Genomic DNA, 16,675 nt, shown 5'->3' with positions numbered 1-16,675 from the left:
TGGAAATACTTGACACTTGCAGGCATAGCAAGAAATGGGTGTTGTAGTTGCTGACTTGATGAGAAAGGTGGTACATGAACTGGTCACGTTACTAACACCATGAAATATTGCCACAAGCTCTTCATAATCTCCCTGGACATCCATTACCATTACAGACAGGTGGTGCAAATTTGCAGGGCTTAATTAAAATAAAAGGCAATTCTTTTGATTTCAAGTCATTTTTGGTTTTAAGTTGTTGCTAATTTAAGTGACCCTACAAGCCAAGAGCACCACCTGGTACAATGACTGGTCACCCTCAGGGGCTGGGGGCTCACATGGCCTAGAAAGGAGATGGGAGGGTCCAACTCATCCTCTCCAGGTATAAGTATCCACTGATACGTTCTGAGGCTCAGAAAATTGATTTGCAATTCAGTCTCTCACTGCTTGCATCTAAACTACTTGGGATTGTTTTCAAGGGATATGAAGACCTACTGCAAAACTTCACTTCTGTTATTGAGCACAAGGCTTTGAGAAATATGAAGTTTAGCTCTTGGAGGTGAACTAGAAGAGATTTCAGATTGTCTACCCTAGGCTCAGAAACATGAAACCTGCTACAGACAGAAATAGCAAATGCATTTTACTTCCACTAACTTTTGGAAAGAGTTCATTATACATATGAAAAACATATGTATAATGAACTCTTTCCAAATTCATTCAAAATACAAACAAATCTTTGCTTATTTCCTTACTTTTGAATGGATTTCCAAATTCATTCAAAATACAGACAAATCTTTGCTTATTTGGAAGTTGTTTGCTGGAAGCAAAATGGAAATCCATTTGCTATAAAAATAGAAGAAAAAAATCATAATCTTTTCACTTTTCAGCCAATGTGAAAGAGAACACATTTTCCCAATGCTGTTGTACAAGAGTCTTGGCCAAGGGATGTATACAGAAAAAAGACAGAGTGGTCTGAAAATGCTCTAGAGAACAGAAAAAAAGGGATTGGTATAAATGAATTTCCTTCATTTTTTTTAATAGTTGATTTCTTTTCTTGTTTCTTTAAACCACTGTAATGGGCATATTAATACATTGGCAGAGAGCATCAGATTTGATATATACCAGAGGAGTAATTGCAAATTAATCCCTAAGGTGTAATGCAACAGTTCCTGTTGGTGGAAGGCAAATCAGCTCTCACCTTTGGTTATGGGGAGAAGTGTAGGTTTACAGGATGCAGGCTGTTTTGTTCTAACTTCATAGAACAGCAAATGAGGAAACTGCGCTTGGTGGGGTAGTGGTGATTGAGCATATCTTTAATGTGCAGGGAGGAAGTGAAAAAGGTGGAATTATTCCTTCCTATTTGAACACTGAACAGGGAACATAGTCCTTATGAAAAAGAATTGACAGGCCTTGTTGAAAGCTCTGTTTAGAAAAGGTACAGAGTGGAGTAAATAGTTTCAGAAACACTTGAATATTACAAACAAAAATATAGTTTCAGAAACACTTGAATATTACAAACAAAAATTTCTTGAGCAAATAGTTGCATGCTGTAAACTTACCCATAGAAAGCTTTTGACTAAGAAATTATCTTCCCTCTTGAAGACTATATCAAACTGAGAAAACAAAAATTGTGCCAAGTCCTCATGTTTTGGAAAAATCATGCATTTACATTTAGCCTATCTTCTCTGTTGGTACTTGGGGTGTTAATCCCAGTCAAGTCTCTGTTCACTGTGAAAATATAAAATCTTTCCCTGACCCAGGTTGTAAATGTGATGCAACAGCCACTACAGAAAAGAAGGCTGGGCAAGACTTCCTGTGTTCATGTGCTGTCTCTGAATGTACACAGGCACATCCTATTTGGTGTAAAGCAGCTCAAGGGTTATGCTAATTTTTGGCATTTTATTAATATCTGTTTTTAAAAGATTGATCTTGTTTTAGAGAGACTGGGTTAACCTCTGCCTCACAGTTCTGTAAGTTTCTAAAAGCTTCTTGTACCCATTTGGACAACCACAGGACCTAGAAACACTTGTGGTTAGTGAGCAAAACAAGTAAGTGCTCTGATTTCAGAGCACAAATTTCAGAAAAAGTGATAAATTAGCAGACTGATTTCTCAGCTATTTTAATACTGTCTGAAGAAGGTGCATAAATAAATAACAACAGAATATACTTACTTTAACAAATTAAAATTGTCCGTGATATTTTCCAAGTACCACTTAATAGAACTCAGGAAATTAATAGCAGTAGTAAAAATAAAACTCTGCTCAGGAAGCATCTGGAAAGTCATCTATTCTTTGTTCATAAGCCCCCTTTCTTTACTTTTCTGACACAAGAAGTTAATCAGAGTCAAGATTGTTACTTGTACACTTAAATCAGGGGCATGGTCATTTCCAAATTAGTGCAGACACAACCTTCTCCTCTGCTGTGCAAATCTGAGGTTGACTGGCTCCAACATTACCACAAGTAAATATTAAAATATGGATAACTGATCCTATCTTCTAGAGGCTATACTGTGCCTTTATGTTGTTGGATGGAAATGTACCTTCCTGGACAGCTTGGTTTCTGTTTTTCCCTCTCTACCATCCTTGCCTTGGGCTGAGCTAGGGGATCTAAAAGCACATAAGAGAAAAAGAAGTGATATGCACAAGGTCTGTGAGTGGGGCTTGGAGAATCTTGCTCTGGTTGAAGAAGCCCCTGCTCCTTGCAGTGGGCTTAGATCAGCTGTCCTTTAAAGGTCCCTTCCAAATTATCCCATGATTCTATGAAAAGCTAAAAAATGTTTATCTCCAGTACAAGCCTCTGTGTGCTCAACAAATGCTGAAGCAAAGCACAGCTACACAAGAAAAAATGGCTCAGATTTCTATGAAAACAAAGGGTCCAAACAGAACTGGGCTTTAGCTGATATAAGTTACTGATGGTCCAATTTCTTCTTGTAATCAGAATTTTTATGAGATTTTATCAGAATTTTTGTATCTATCTGGCTGTTGTGTCTGATGAGCTTGGAACTACTAGTGACCATGCAAAAGGTCTCAGGAGGAATTTAGATTCCTATATTCACTTTGTTTTTCTTCCCTCCACATGTTTATTTATGGAACAGTTGAATCTGGGTAACACATGAAGTGTCATGGAAGGGCTGGAGATGCCTTGCTGTTCTGAAAGAAAATTTAATTTCTTCAGGCACAGAATCCCTCTTGAGAGGCTTGAAATGATACTGAATGGCTTTAACATCTTATTCTCCCCTGCTTTATGGCTTAGTTTGGAGGTTTTTTTGTTGCCAGGTTTCTTCAAGTAGAATGTGATAAATAAAAAATAATTTCTGTCCTGTTAATAGGAGGGTGATCTCTAATGCAAAGTTAAATGGAAATATACCCACACTTCTCCATTAATTTAATCTGCTTTCATTAACTGTAGGGTAGGTCTGCCTATTATTTTCTAATTCATGGGGTTTTATTTTTAGCATCCTTCTCTTCCTGTCTCTGCGGCCCAGATCAGATAGATAAAATCAGATTTTTTTTTTCTTATTTAATAAGCGTTTCCTGTAAAACAGTAAGTCTTGAGTGATTGTACCAAACAATTGGGAGAGACTGGAAAGGGAGGATGTAAAAAGCAGGCTCGGGGTGTGTGCAGCACAGTCACCAGATGCAGGGATATTCTCTTTATTCCAGCACTTGGAAGCTGCATCTGGAGTGTTGGTTTCATTTCCATGGTATTGAGAAGACGTTCAGAAACTTGAGAGAGCTTAATGGAGGGCCAATAAGATGGTTAGGGGGCTGCAGCACAAGATGATGATGATAAATTTAAAAAGTAAGCTGGACAAAGCCCTGAGCAATGTGATAAAATAAGATGGTCTCTAGACATGAGTTTGAAGATGATTTAGTATATAATTCTATGATTGATGCAGTCCAGATAAACAGGATATTTTTATATACTCTGTTGTTCAAAATGTTTACAATAAATGGTGAGGTAGAAGAAATAGGATTAAGGTTTTCATTATTTTAAGGAAACTGGGAGAGGCTAGCTGAAATGACCTCCAAGATAAAAAATCAGAGGTTTTGGCTTGATGCCATGTAAAGACAAGACAAAAGCTGTTAGAGAAGAATAGCTATCCTGAGAGCATACTTTTAGGATGTTTCCTGGGGGGTTTTGATAGCTGGAGATGAGCAAGTGTCCTGGTCTGTAGAAAAGGAGCCTTGAAAGTGACAAAGAAATGTATTGAAATGTTAAAATTTTTGGATGTCATATTATAGTTTGTGATGCCCAAATATGAACATACTACCCAATCATTTGGCTATTCACCCTTTTAATTGTAGGCACATCTATGTACATATTCATGTAAATCCATGTAGAAATATACCTCAAATATATAAATACATATATATATATATATATGTATATAACTAGTATTTCTGGTCATACTGCTAGTGATTTAATGTGATGCAATGTTAAATGTGCCTTTTCTAGGTGTGTATTTTACTTTACCAAATTCAGTTTGATTTGCATTTATGCAAACTAGGCCATGAAGAAATTGTTGTGATGAAATACCAGGCCACATTAAATTATCATCAGACATCTTTTTAACTAGCAAGGTAACTAAGTGAAGAAAGCAATATCTAGCAGTGATGCCAATTGCCATAAATCTCAGCATAAATCTGGGAATTCTAATGATCCCATTAGTCTGGTTCTATATATCATTGATTGGAAGCAGCTTGAAGTTTGGATTCCAACTTCTATTTCACAAGTCATATCTGCTGAGATGAAGCAACTGCTGGAACAGTCTGTTCCCTTACATTCTGGAAATTGTCCAGTTCATCTTCAAATTCCAGTGCCCAGTTCTGATCTAAACAAATACTTCCATTTTCCTTAGAAAAGCCTAATCTCTGCCTTACTCATCTTCTTGTCAGGATTTTCTTGTCAAATAATGAATGTCTCATGGCAAAGTTAATGCTTACTACACATGCTAGACATTGTGTTCCTTTCTTTTTGTCCTTGTTTTGGCACAAGAATTGGGGTATTTCTAAACATTGGAAATCCCTTCATGTCTCAGGTTTATTATGAGGTCTAAAAATTAATGAGTAAGGCTGATCTTGGGGCAGCATCAGCATATGTTTCATCAACAAGCTATCTGTAAGTTCAGAAGGACGCTTTTTTGTTTATTTCTTTCTCACCAGACCTTTGTTATACTGAAAACTGAGTAGCTGTTGGAAGGCATCAAATAGCATCAAAAACCGCCAAGCCGAAACATAAACCAAAAAAACCCATAACTGGATTTCTAAAATGACAAACCCTCTGCAGGCACAGCTCAAACTCAAGTCAGTGAAGTGATCCCGACCTGCTGTGCATCCCTTCCCTCGGAGCAGGCTGGGGTCAGGCTCTGAGCACAGGCACAGAAATCTGAGCTGGTTTCCAGCCCAGCAACCCCTGCCCTGATCCGTGTGTGCTCAGCCTGCCAGAGCTCCAGGAGTGCACACACATGTGCTTAACAGGGATTTATAAGATGAAATGGAGAGTTCCTAGCAGGGAGGAGCTTGTGTGGAGTTGGTCCATCTGTGGGGAAAGTCTACCGAGTACCAGGGTGAGAGCCTCAGTATCTATAAAGTTTCACCAAATGGCTGCACCAAAAGTATAAATTCATGGTTCAGATGGAAATCTTGATGTGGGATTTCTTCAGGCTGCTTAATAGGTCTTGATGAAATACTTATGTGTGTTTTTGGAGATGTGTTCCCAAGGGAATGAAAAATTGGGGGACGAAAAATGCTCTTCAGCCATACAGATCTTAGAATTCTGAGAGGTGTTATGTTCAGTGTTTAGACAAGCCAATATTATTCAAAAATATTTAAATTATGGACTCGCTGCTCCCACAGCGAACAATGCTGATGAGACTGGAGGATTAGAAGACTTGGAGCTCCAGGAAAGGGAAGCTGTGACAAAGTGAAGGCAGTGCACAGAAAGTAGCCAGGGTCCACTTGTCAGGGCTTTTCTTTATCACATACATCTTGTTGCTAGCATCTGGGAATGGCATCTGCCTAACCTGGAGTCCTTTTGCTGCAGTCAACAGAATGTTTAGCTACATGCTTCTCAGGACTAAAACAGCAAAGTCTGAGAATTTTTAACCCCTAAGTTGTACATGGCTGGGTGCTGGGAAAGGACTGCTCTAGGATTTGTGCTCCTCTCACTGGCGAGTTGTGCAACCTCGGGGCAGGAGCTACTTTTGCTGCTTGTGATTATGCAAGGTTTGGACTAGTGAGGGGTCTGCTCTGTGCCAGGCTTCCAGCTGATAACCAGGTCAGCTGAGGCAACATCAGATTATACAAACTTCTGAGAAAAGAATGGGTGTTTCATAGGAATAAATCAGACACATCTTCTACTGATGATATCTGTCTTTGGTAGATATCATCAGTATCATCATCATATTTGGTAGCTTACTGAGATTTTGGAGCTTGAAATGAGACAAACAGAAAGGCCACAAAGTCCTGAAGAGGGTGAAGTGACAAGTAAGTTACAAGGCAAAACATTTTTTTCCCACTGAAGGTGTGCTGAAGTAGCTCTGGCACTGGGTGTGCTCTGCAGGTACCTGTTGAATACAGGGCAATTGACTCCCAGGGCTCATCTTCCCAAGAAATGGGCACCAGGCAATGTACTGTGCTTGCTGAAAAGAAAATCAGAATCCCTGTGGACTGTCATATCCTGCTTGTAATTTCTTCTTTTCTATCTGCATGGAAAACTGAAAAAATGGTTTGTATATATGCTGAAGGTCTGGGGCTGGGGAAAGAGTTTGTCCCTGCAGGTGGCTGCATGGCAAGATCTTAGATGCAGGCAATGAAAACAGTTCCTGGTGTGTGATAGCAAAGAAGGGGCTGAGGATTGCTGCTCAGTGTTTAAGTCAATGAATTTTCAGTCTGTTGGCTATTCCCTGTCTGTATCTGTCATTCCTGATCAGTGGTCTCTTTCCTGTAGAGAGCTTGTCTGCCTTTCCCTGTTTTTATTGCTCTGACTATCCTTATATTAAAATGGGATGGGTTTCTGTACTGCAAGGAAAAAGCAGTGATTGCAGCAAGTGAGGGATAAGCAGCAGCCATGGCCAAATGCTTCATTTTGACTTAATGTGAATATCCAAACAAAAATATTCTCAGAAAGCAGGAAGGAAAAAGCTTCACAACCATAAAGAGTAGAATCTAGAAACTGTGAGACTGGATGGGGTAGCAGTTCTTTTATTATCTTGGTGGGCTTTGAGGGAGTGCCTTTGAAATACGTATAAAAAGGAATTAGTAGTGTACAAATAATAACAAATTATATCTAAAATTTAATTTGTATGCAGTATATTACCTTTCAATCCAAGGAGCTCTGCAAATAATTTTCCATTTAATCTCTTCATTTATGTGTGAGGTGGTTAAGTGTTGTCTCTGTCTCACACATGAATAAATTATGATGCTTCAGGGTCCTGTTTCCTTGTGAACTTGGCACCCTTGGATGCCAGCAGCACAGGTGGCTGTGAGTCTAAGGCTGGGAAGGGAGTGCAGCTTCTCTGAATTGCAGAGAAGCCAGAAAGAATGGGGGAAAGAATTGAGGAAAGCTGAAAGAGATCCAACAGTAACGTTACAGTTGAGTTCTGGTGTTTTTAATTTAATCCTTCTATGTTTTACTGTTTTATTTTGTTTTAAAGTAGACATTTACACTTTCAGTATGGAAGCTGAATTCTCCCTCTTCTTACAGTGTTGTTTTTTGCAGCAAGACTAGAAATTATGTCCCAGTTCTGGAACTTTCAGAGACTTGGCTACACTTTTCTAGTAACATCATTCTTCAGCTCCACAGCAAACACAGGATGCATGTAACAGGCATTGGTGAGCAGGTTCTGCCATTGGATGAATAATTGTCCCACGATTTTTATTTGTCCCAGAGCCCCAGACCTGTCTCAGCAGGGTAGGCAGAACTGAATGTCACTACACCAAAGACTCTGGTCAGGACAGAAGAGGGTGGCAGCTGTTGATTTTTACAGGAGCAACTGGGTCTACTAGCAGTATCCTTCTTCTTATGTTTCTGGATCTTTGAGTTGCTGAAGGCAACATCCAGCCTTTTTGCAATTCAGCTGGAAGCAAATGCACATCAGCAGCATTGCTGCTCCACTGCCTGAGGTAAGTACTTACTTTGCCTGTGTCCAGAGCTGGCCTTGGTCTGATCAGAGGTGAATAACAAAAGATGATGCAGACCAGTTTCTCCTTCAATAGCAAGTGCTGTGAGGGTGTTTCATCTCAGGCTGCAAACTTCAACTGGAGTGTGGCTGTGTATTTGTAGGTTCAGATGAGGCTGTCTGTGTCCCTGTGAGGGATGTATAAACATTTCATTTTCCTTCTTTTTGTTGTACCTGAGTTTTTCCAAAGCAGAAGTGATGGTGAGAAGGAGGTAAGGACTGAACTAGCACTACAGCAGACTAACAGTGTGACTGCAAGCCTAGGAGAAACACCGCAAACATCAGCAGCACCAGAGTAAAATATAGAGCAAGTGGTAAATTCAATTTCCACAATATGTTAGATTCTTCAGCCCTTTCCATACCGGGTAGTAATTCTCCATTACATTGAAGAACAGGTGGTAAGGAGCAAATTGCTAAGTCTTTAGTGTTGTTGCTTGATTGTTATTCCCAAAGACTCTGTGGCTTGGCACATCATAGTTCAAGATGATAAAGGAACAAACCACGTTGTAATTAATTTGGCTTCAATTTACTATTTACAGTAAAGAATATATCCAGCTTCTTTCTCTGCTTTTGCATGGATCTGATGGATGGATGTACTTTGCATGCAAGGAACTGATGAGGCTTTCCGCTCTTACTGTGGTAAGACAGTTGGCAGACTGACAATCCTTTTGCCTAATTTCCCTTTCTTCTTCTTCTTTTTTTTTTTTTTTTAAGTTAATTTCTTTGCATTTTTTTGTTTCAAACTGGAGTTTCCCATTAGAAGGTCTGGTACCTACTGGCATGGTACCATACAATTCCCACACCTGACTGATATTCTGCCTCTGTACATCACAGCACTGTGGTTTCCCAGAGGTCAGAGGAAACCATTAACCCTGAAGGCTTCAGTCCAGTGAAATCAAACAAGTTTCTTGCCAACGTTTTAGTCTGACTAATTTTCCAGCGCTTTCTCATTATTGGAAAAAATTGAAATAGAATTGAAAAAAATTCTTTATAGTTTTACCATATGGTAACTTTCAGAAAGATGGGAATTATTTGAAATGGAAATACAAAATAAGGAGTAAGTGTAAATGGGATGGAAGAGATACCGAATATTATTTTCTTAAAAATATTTTTAATTCACAAATTTTGGTTAAATTTTCATGGAAAATCCTACTGCAGTTTGTCAACTGCTCTTAGCAAAAGAGAAGGGGCCATGTGGGAAGCCACAAGAAGGATTCATTGATGATTCCACTGAGCTGATGGTTTGCCATAAGAGGTTTGCCTGCACTGTTGCATCTTGCTGAGAAAATAACTCGTTTAGCACTAAAGACAGTTGAAACTAATCACCAGATAAAGAAAGGGGGAGTGATGCCATATGCCAGTAACAAACTGATCCATGCTGATGACATTTAAAGGTTAAGCACGGGTTTTTATTTAATAACAGATGACCATAGCAAATCATGACTGAAAATGCATCTAGAATGCTCTGACAAAAAGCTTAAGGTTATCTAGTATATTTTCCATATTTGCAAGTACATTTTAAAAGCTGTACATTAAAAATTGTTTTATTATTAATGGGGAAATGAATTAAGGAAACTAAATTACAAATAGGAATTTTGCTATGAAGCTGTCCTCTGCTTTCCCTCAAGATACTGAAATCAGTAATGCTCCTTTTTATGGTGCACATCTCCAAATACCCTTTGGCCACAGCATAAAGTTTTGCTGCTGGGCTTTCTGCTGTTGCTTTATGGGGGGAATTATGAACTTGAATAAACTCCTGTTTCCATGCATACATCTGCATCTCTGGCACAACTGAATGGATGTTTCAACCTGAAGATTTTCAGTAGTGTATTGTAAGAGTCACAAAATATATTAAAAGATTTTGTAGCTAAAAAGGGCGAGGACAAAACTTCCAGCAAAATTCCCATTGTTGTCTGTGGTGCTGGTATGGAAGTGTTCTGACCTCAGAGGAAATAGCATTAGGTGCATTTGTTTCTAAAACAGAAACAAGCCCAGCCTCTTTTCTGTGTGCTTTACAGTGCCTGAAGCCCACAACAGTGTGAGGGATAAGCAGCTGCAATCTTCACCAGTCACTTCTGCAAAGAAATCTCTATTAGTCTGATAAGAGATTTTTGTCCTAATCTCTTGCCAAATAAGCATCAACTCAAAGTACTCAAGGGGTTTTTTACTGAATGTCAGCTGAGTAAAGGCAAGATGACAGCTTGGGAACTTCAGTCCTCAACAGCTGGTGATGTGATACTTCTGGAGGGGCAAGAGGGCTGAGAGGTAATGAAGCAGAAGGGCTGACATGAAGATGGATTTGGCCTTGACAGGATTGTTTATCAGCATTTGCCTGCACAGCCCACTTGGAAGGAAAGGGATGGAAAGGAGGATAGTAACAGAGAGACTCAGTCACAGACAGAATTACTAACCAGCTCAACTGTGTCTTCTGTTGTGTTGCTTGATGCTAGTGCAAGAATCAAGGGGGGAAAGCCCACACACAAAAACTTGTAATGCAAAGAGGCTGATTCCCTTCCTTTTCCTGCCAGCCTTGATTTTCTTCTCTGTACTCCACTCCTTTTCTAACCCGTTCACATCCCATGTCCTCTAACTTTGTTCTCCCTCCCTTATCCTATCTACTGTGATTCTTCTGTTGGAACTCCATCTGTCCTCTTCTACCTTTTGGTTCTTCTTCCATACCCATCCTCTCATACCCTGTTCCTCTGTAGGCACCTGTCCTGTTTGACAACTGAAATAGCTCCAAGGGATCTGCAGCTGGGGGGAAAGGGAAGGATGTCTTCCAGCAAGGGCAAAGAGAAGGAAATTTAGGAGTGTTTAATACCTGACTTTTCAAAAAATGAAGCTTCATTCCTGTCACAAGGCTTCTCCTATTCCCTCCCTTCTTCTGCCAGTATGTAACTATGGGAGCTGGCTATGAAAGCTGCAGAAATGAAGATCTTCAGAAGCGAATTAAAGTGGGTGAGAGCTTGGCCCTGTGCTTGGGATCCCTGTGATTGGGATCTCATCCTCTGCATTCCAGGGCATCACTGCTCTGGTGGCTGCAGAGGTGAGGAAGGGAGAATGTAATGATCAGACAATCTGAGTACTCAAACATCCTCCCTGTGCCTTTATTCATGTATATGCTGTCCTGAGATGTTTTAGGAGGAGGGAGACCAGCCAAGCACTGGTACAGGACTGAGTACTAATCCTGGACTTCCAGTTTCCTGATCTGCCCCAGGCTGCAACAAGTTTTTGTGTCTGAGATAATAAAAGTGCTGAAGCCTTCAAATCCACTGGTGTACTAGGACTTCAGGGTATTTTCCATTAAGGTTTTGTGCTGGCTTTTAAGTCACTGCTGATTTTTCAGTGAATAATGGAAGCCTATACCCTTCCCCATACTTTAATGGCATACAGAAAATATAACTCATGCAAGAACCATAACTTCTAATAAGCAGATCTGTTTGGTGGGGAAGGCTCATAAAAGATAGATTTTGAGAAAACACACAGTTCTAAATCAAGTTTAATTTTTAGAATGGCATTAAAGTGATGGCTAACAACCTCATGAAAAGATTTTTCTGTAGCACACTGTGAATATTAAATATTTATGGCTAATAGATGTGAAAGGTGTGTGCAGGGAAAAAAGCAAGAGAGAGTATGTGTGTTGATGTGAAGGAGAAAAATAAGCTTTTGTTTGTTGTTCATCTCTTGAATAATTTAAACCTTATACTACATGCAAAACACAAAGGACAACTCTCTCTTGTGAAGGAGAGTGCTGAGAATGGGACAAGGGAAGAAGAGCTGTCCACGGCTCTACCTGCCCAGTGACATGAAGCAGGTAAGTGATGGCTCTGAGGGCGTGGGGGTTGTCCTGATTCCTCAGGATCCAAAGGTCACTGAAACTGAATGGCAGCCTACTCTTATTTTGTGTGTGTTCTCTATGCCTCAATAATCCTAACATGACATTTAGTTCCCATTTGAGGAGATAAAGAAAAATTAAAGAAAAATATTTTAGTCCTAAAAGTTTAAATTTCCAAAGGGGTTTTCCTCCTAATTGATCTGTTTGTATTTTCTCATAGAACCTGAAGAACAGGGAACTATTGGCAGTTTTGGTCACATGTAAAAGTTCTGACTTCTCACCAAACTGGGATAACTGGTGTCTACCTTGTTATGAAATATGACCTGGATTTTAGGATTCTACTTTTGGACTACTAAGGAGAGCACTTGCATGTGAAATTGCAGTCCTGGAAAATTGGCTTCCAGTTGCTTTGATGCAGCACTTCTACTTGCTGTGTTCAGAGTGGTGTTTACTGGCTTTTCTGCAATAAGTGGGAGACAGCAGGAGACAAAAACCTTTGTGTGACTCGTGAAGAAACTAAGGATTACTGGTGGTGTTCTTTAAAATTTTTCTGTTTATTGTAAATAAATCTCAGGCTGCATTTTCATATGCATGCCTTATTCATTTTGTTTTCAAGTTAAATGAAAGAGTCTTTATGTTGTAGTTTTGATTGCAAAATGGGAATGTTTAAAGGAATAGGTTCCAAATTAATTACATGAGAAATCTTCCCAGTCCTCCATCTGTAAATATGTGTGCAATGTATTTCTGACACTGAGAGTTAAACTAAAAAGTCAGCTGATTTTATTGACATGTATATTTTCTTCTTTCTGGGTTGATACAAGTCATCCTTGCTCTCTATTTGCTTTTCTCCTTCCAAATAACTTTTCTAAGCCCAACTCAGTGTGTGTTATTAAATTATAAATATCGAATGAATGAAAGCCTGTGGGCATGTTAAGTGTCTGCCATTTTAGCAGGTGCATCAATCCTTGAAAACATCCTACCTGAGCTTCTTTGGACAAACAATTTCTCCTCTGTTAAACTGGAACAGTCAGACACTTGGTTAATTAAAACTCTAGTGATTATCTGCTTGAGAATCTCCAGCAGCAGCAGAGCTCCTGGTGAGACAATAGGCAGCAAGGCATGGCAGGGGCTGTGCCTGCTCCCACGTACGGGAAGCTTGCAGCCAGACATTCTCCTTCTGCCTCCCAGGCTGACACATCTCAGATGCTTCAGTGTCACTGCATGGAGGAACCCCCAAACCAGATGTGTTTGTGCCACACGTGACACCTACACAGTCTGGCTTGCTCAGAACAGCCACGAGTTTCATTTCAAACTTGGATTCTCTTTGAGTGGGAAGAATGGCACACTTCTGTTTACCTTTTTTTTTTAACTTGCTTAATTTGGTTTTGGATAATTAATTATTATAATAATTTGGATAGATTACAAGGACAAAGTACTTACCTTTGAAAGCTTATCTTATAGTCGTGCTATGGCTGGCTGGGCTGAGAATGGATCTAGACAACAGGTTCTAGGACAGGATGTGGAGATTCTCCATGGAACACCCCAAGTAGTATTTGCATAACTGACACAGTGAGCATGGAAATCAAGACTGGTGGTCTTAAGGTATCCTCAAATTCCTTGAGTATTGAAAACATACAAAATATGGAAAAAAAAGTATGTTTACTTTTATTCAAGAGATTACTTCAAGAAATATCTCTGTATGGATCTTGATCATGTAGGAAATGAAAGTGCAGAGAAGTGTCCTTTTATTTTCTGCAAGTGACATACTAGCAGTCATGAGTCCCCCTTTCACTTCTGCAACTGCACTGGAGTGTAGCCCAACTTCTCTTCTGTGTTTGGATTCCTGGGCCCTCAGCAGCTGCTCCCACCCTTTGGCAATGATGGGGAGTAGTGCTGTTTAAGTGCTTCAGGCTATGGAGGACACCAGGTAGGATATCCAACTGCATGAAAGTGCATCCACATTTAATAATAAACTTTCATTTCCATTTTTGGAATTTAGAACACTTCCAGGTTTCTAGATCTCAATATGGATTGAGGTTTTGTAATATAAAAGTGGTTCTTGAAAGTCCTCTCTAAGGGAGAACTTTTAAAAGGATCAACAAGTTGGAATATCTTTCAGTGAAGAACCTGAGAAATGAAAATGAATGAGATGTGCTTTAAAGTCCAGCACAAATCATCCTATGATTCTATCATTCTGTCTGATCTAGATCAGTCATTTTAATGCCAAAGCATTCATACCTTGTGTGTAATTTATGGTGTCAGAAAATAGTTGGAGTAGTTACAGCTGGGAAGACAAAATTATAAAGAGTTGCAATTTGTGTCTCACTGCCTCTCGCTACTCCTTGGATAAAAATAGATTTTTCCCTTTTTCTCTAAATATTTTGTTTCCTTGATGGTTTAAATTAAAATCTGTCCTGTCTTCAGGTTTTTGTTTGATTTGTGTTTTTCAAGCTGCCAAAGAATTTTGCTCAGAAGCTGTCCCAGAAGCTGCTCCTGATGAGAAAAATTTATTTCAAATGATAAATGTTAATGACTATGAAATGGATAATTTATAAAATTTATTTATTTCTTTAACATTTAGTGTCAATTTTTTGTATAGCATAAACAGGTGATGAAGACAAGATGAACATAAGAACAGTCTCATCCAGAATGGTGCAGCCCTTGTTACTTATGCTAACTGCAAAACAAGCTCTGGTAATCCACTGTGCTTTCTATTAAACTAAACCCTATAGAATACCTACCCACTGACTGACTCATTGTTTCCCCCAGTTCAGAATTAATTTGCAAACATGCAGTCTTTATGATCAAGATTTTTCAGGCAACATTTTCCCATGTGAACAAGAAGAATGTTTCTAAAATGATTTATTGTCAGATTTAAATTTAATTGCTAAAGATTATTTAGTGCCTTGCACTTGGGAGTTGGTCTGCAGGGTGCAGTTACTGATATCAACAAAAGTTAAATCAGAAACATTCTTTACCCATTAGGTGTATTTTAAGCACTTGTAGCTTCATTAGCTTCTAAATCCATAGATCATACTTGTTGCTGCATTGTGTTTTCCATCAGTTCAGCAATGTATAATTATAGAATTTCTATATTCCAAGGCTTGAATTTGTCATACTTGGTTTAATCTAAGATAATGTAATCCAAATCTTGGCACCAGCCACAGAGAATTGGTCACACTATCTTGTTTAAATGTGCCCTCAGTTTTTGGTGAGATTATTTCAGTCTTACTTGTGACTTCCTCTACAAGCATTAATCCGTGTATTTACTTTGAGCAAGTATTTTCAAGCAAATATAGTATAACTATAGGGAATAATTAGATTATCTGGAGGGTTGCCATGTTCTAAAAGGAATGTGCAAGGCTTGCAAATATCTTTCAGTTTTCTGACATTTGACTCTGACAATGTACATCATCTGTTGTTGGTAGCAAATTGTGTCTGGAGCTTTCCTCAATGCTCTCCATATTCCTTGAGTCTATTCCATATAGTAAAACATCAGTATGTTCCTTCTGTGTCTTCCATATGGCAAACCAGTGCAACAGTAGAAAGTGAAGTCTAATGAATTGACATGATAAATTTGGCTCGCTCTATAATGTTAACCTTTTTTTTGTTGTAGATTATCAGGGAAGTATTTTGTGATGGGTATGGTATTTTATTACATCCTAGATACTTGGTAAAATATGTGATTTTTACTCCTTTCAGTTGCTTTTCTGTTGAAAGTGATTTCTCCTTCTGAGATTACTTTTGCTCGGGCTGTGTCACTGGGGCTGAGCATTAGTGTGCTATAACTGAGCTCTGCTCCTTGCTGTGGATGAGCTGTATCCATTTTGCAGAATAGCAGTAACTATTTTTGAAAGAAAGCAACAACAGTGCATGGAAGGGTAGAGTGATGTCTTGCTACGACTCTGTCTGGGGTAGCATTCAAAGGCTTCTCTGCTTTGTTCTCACAAGGTGAGCCACTTGAATTGTGCAGCAGTTTGCTTCAAAAGCAATGCTAAGGATAATCTGCCACAGCACTCCCTTGCTTGCTTGTCATGGGAAGGGTAGGTACCGAAACTTCTTCTAAAGATCACTTGAACAAATCTTCTCTTCCTTTCCACTTTCAAAAGCAACAAGAAGAATGGGTTTCCACTGTATAATTTAACTTAAAATAAAATCAATTTGCATGTCTCAAAGTGGAAGACTGACACAGAATTCCATTGAAATAATTTATCATGCTACAAGAAAATAACAGCTGAGAAATCATTAATCTTTTAATATTTCCATCAGAAACATGGAAAGGAAATTTAAAGTTGGTAATAGTTGATATGTTGGAGCTGAGCCTGAGGACAAGGATATTCTTTCTGCATAGTTGAGCTAATTCTTCTATTTTCAATCTATCCTTTATCTTAAAATACTGATTTTCAGAAATTTCAGTGTGAGAAAAATGTGATGCACTTAGGGATAACTAAGGCTGTTACAACTCTCTTTGAAAAAAGTTGTTTCCTATCTGATACTAGTATTAAATCTGGTGCATTTGGGCTGGACACATGCCTGGCTTTTTTGCACATGGAGTGCAAAGCAAAGGATTTGGACATGCAAAATTCAGACCCCTTTGAGAACTGCTTGTACAGCTTGCAGCACTGAGGTCAAGTCCAGTGTAGAACTAGCCAAGCCAATGATTCTCTGTCTTTTGGGATCTG

The sequence above is a fragment of the Taeniopygia guttata genome, chromosome 5 (assembly GCF_048771995.1).
Source record: "Taeniopygia guttata chromosome 5, bTaeGut7.mat, whole genome shotgun sequence".
NCBI lineage: Eukaryota > Metazoa > Chordata > Aves > Passeriformes > Estrildidae > Taeniopygia > Taeniopygia guttata.
This window is presented reverse-complemented; position numbering follows the sequence as displayed.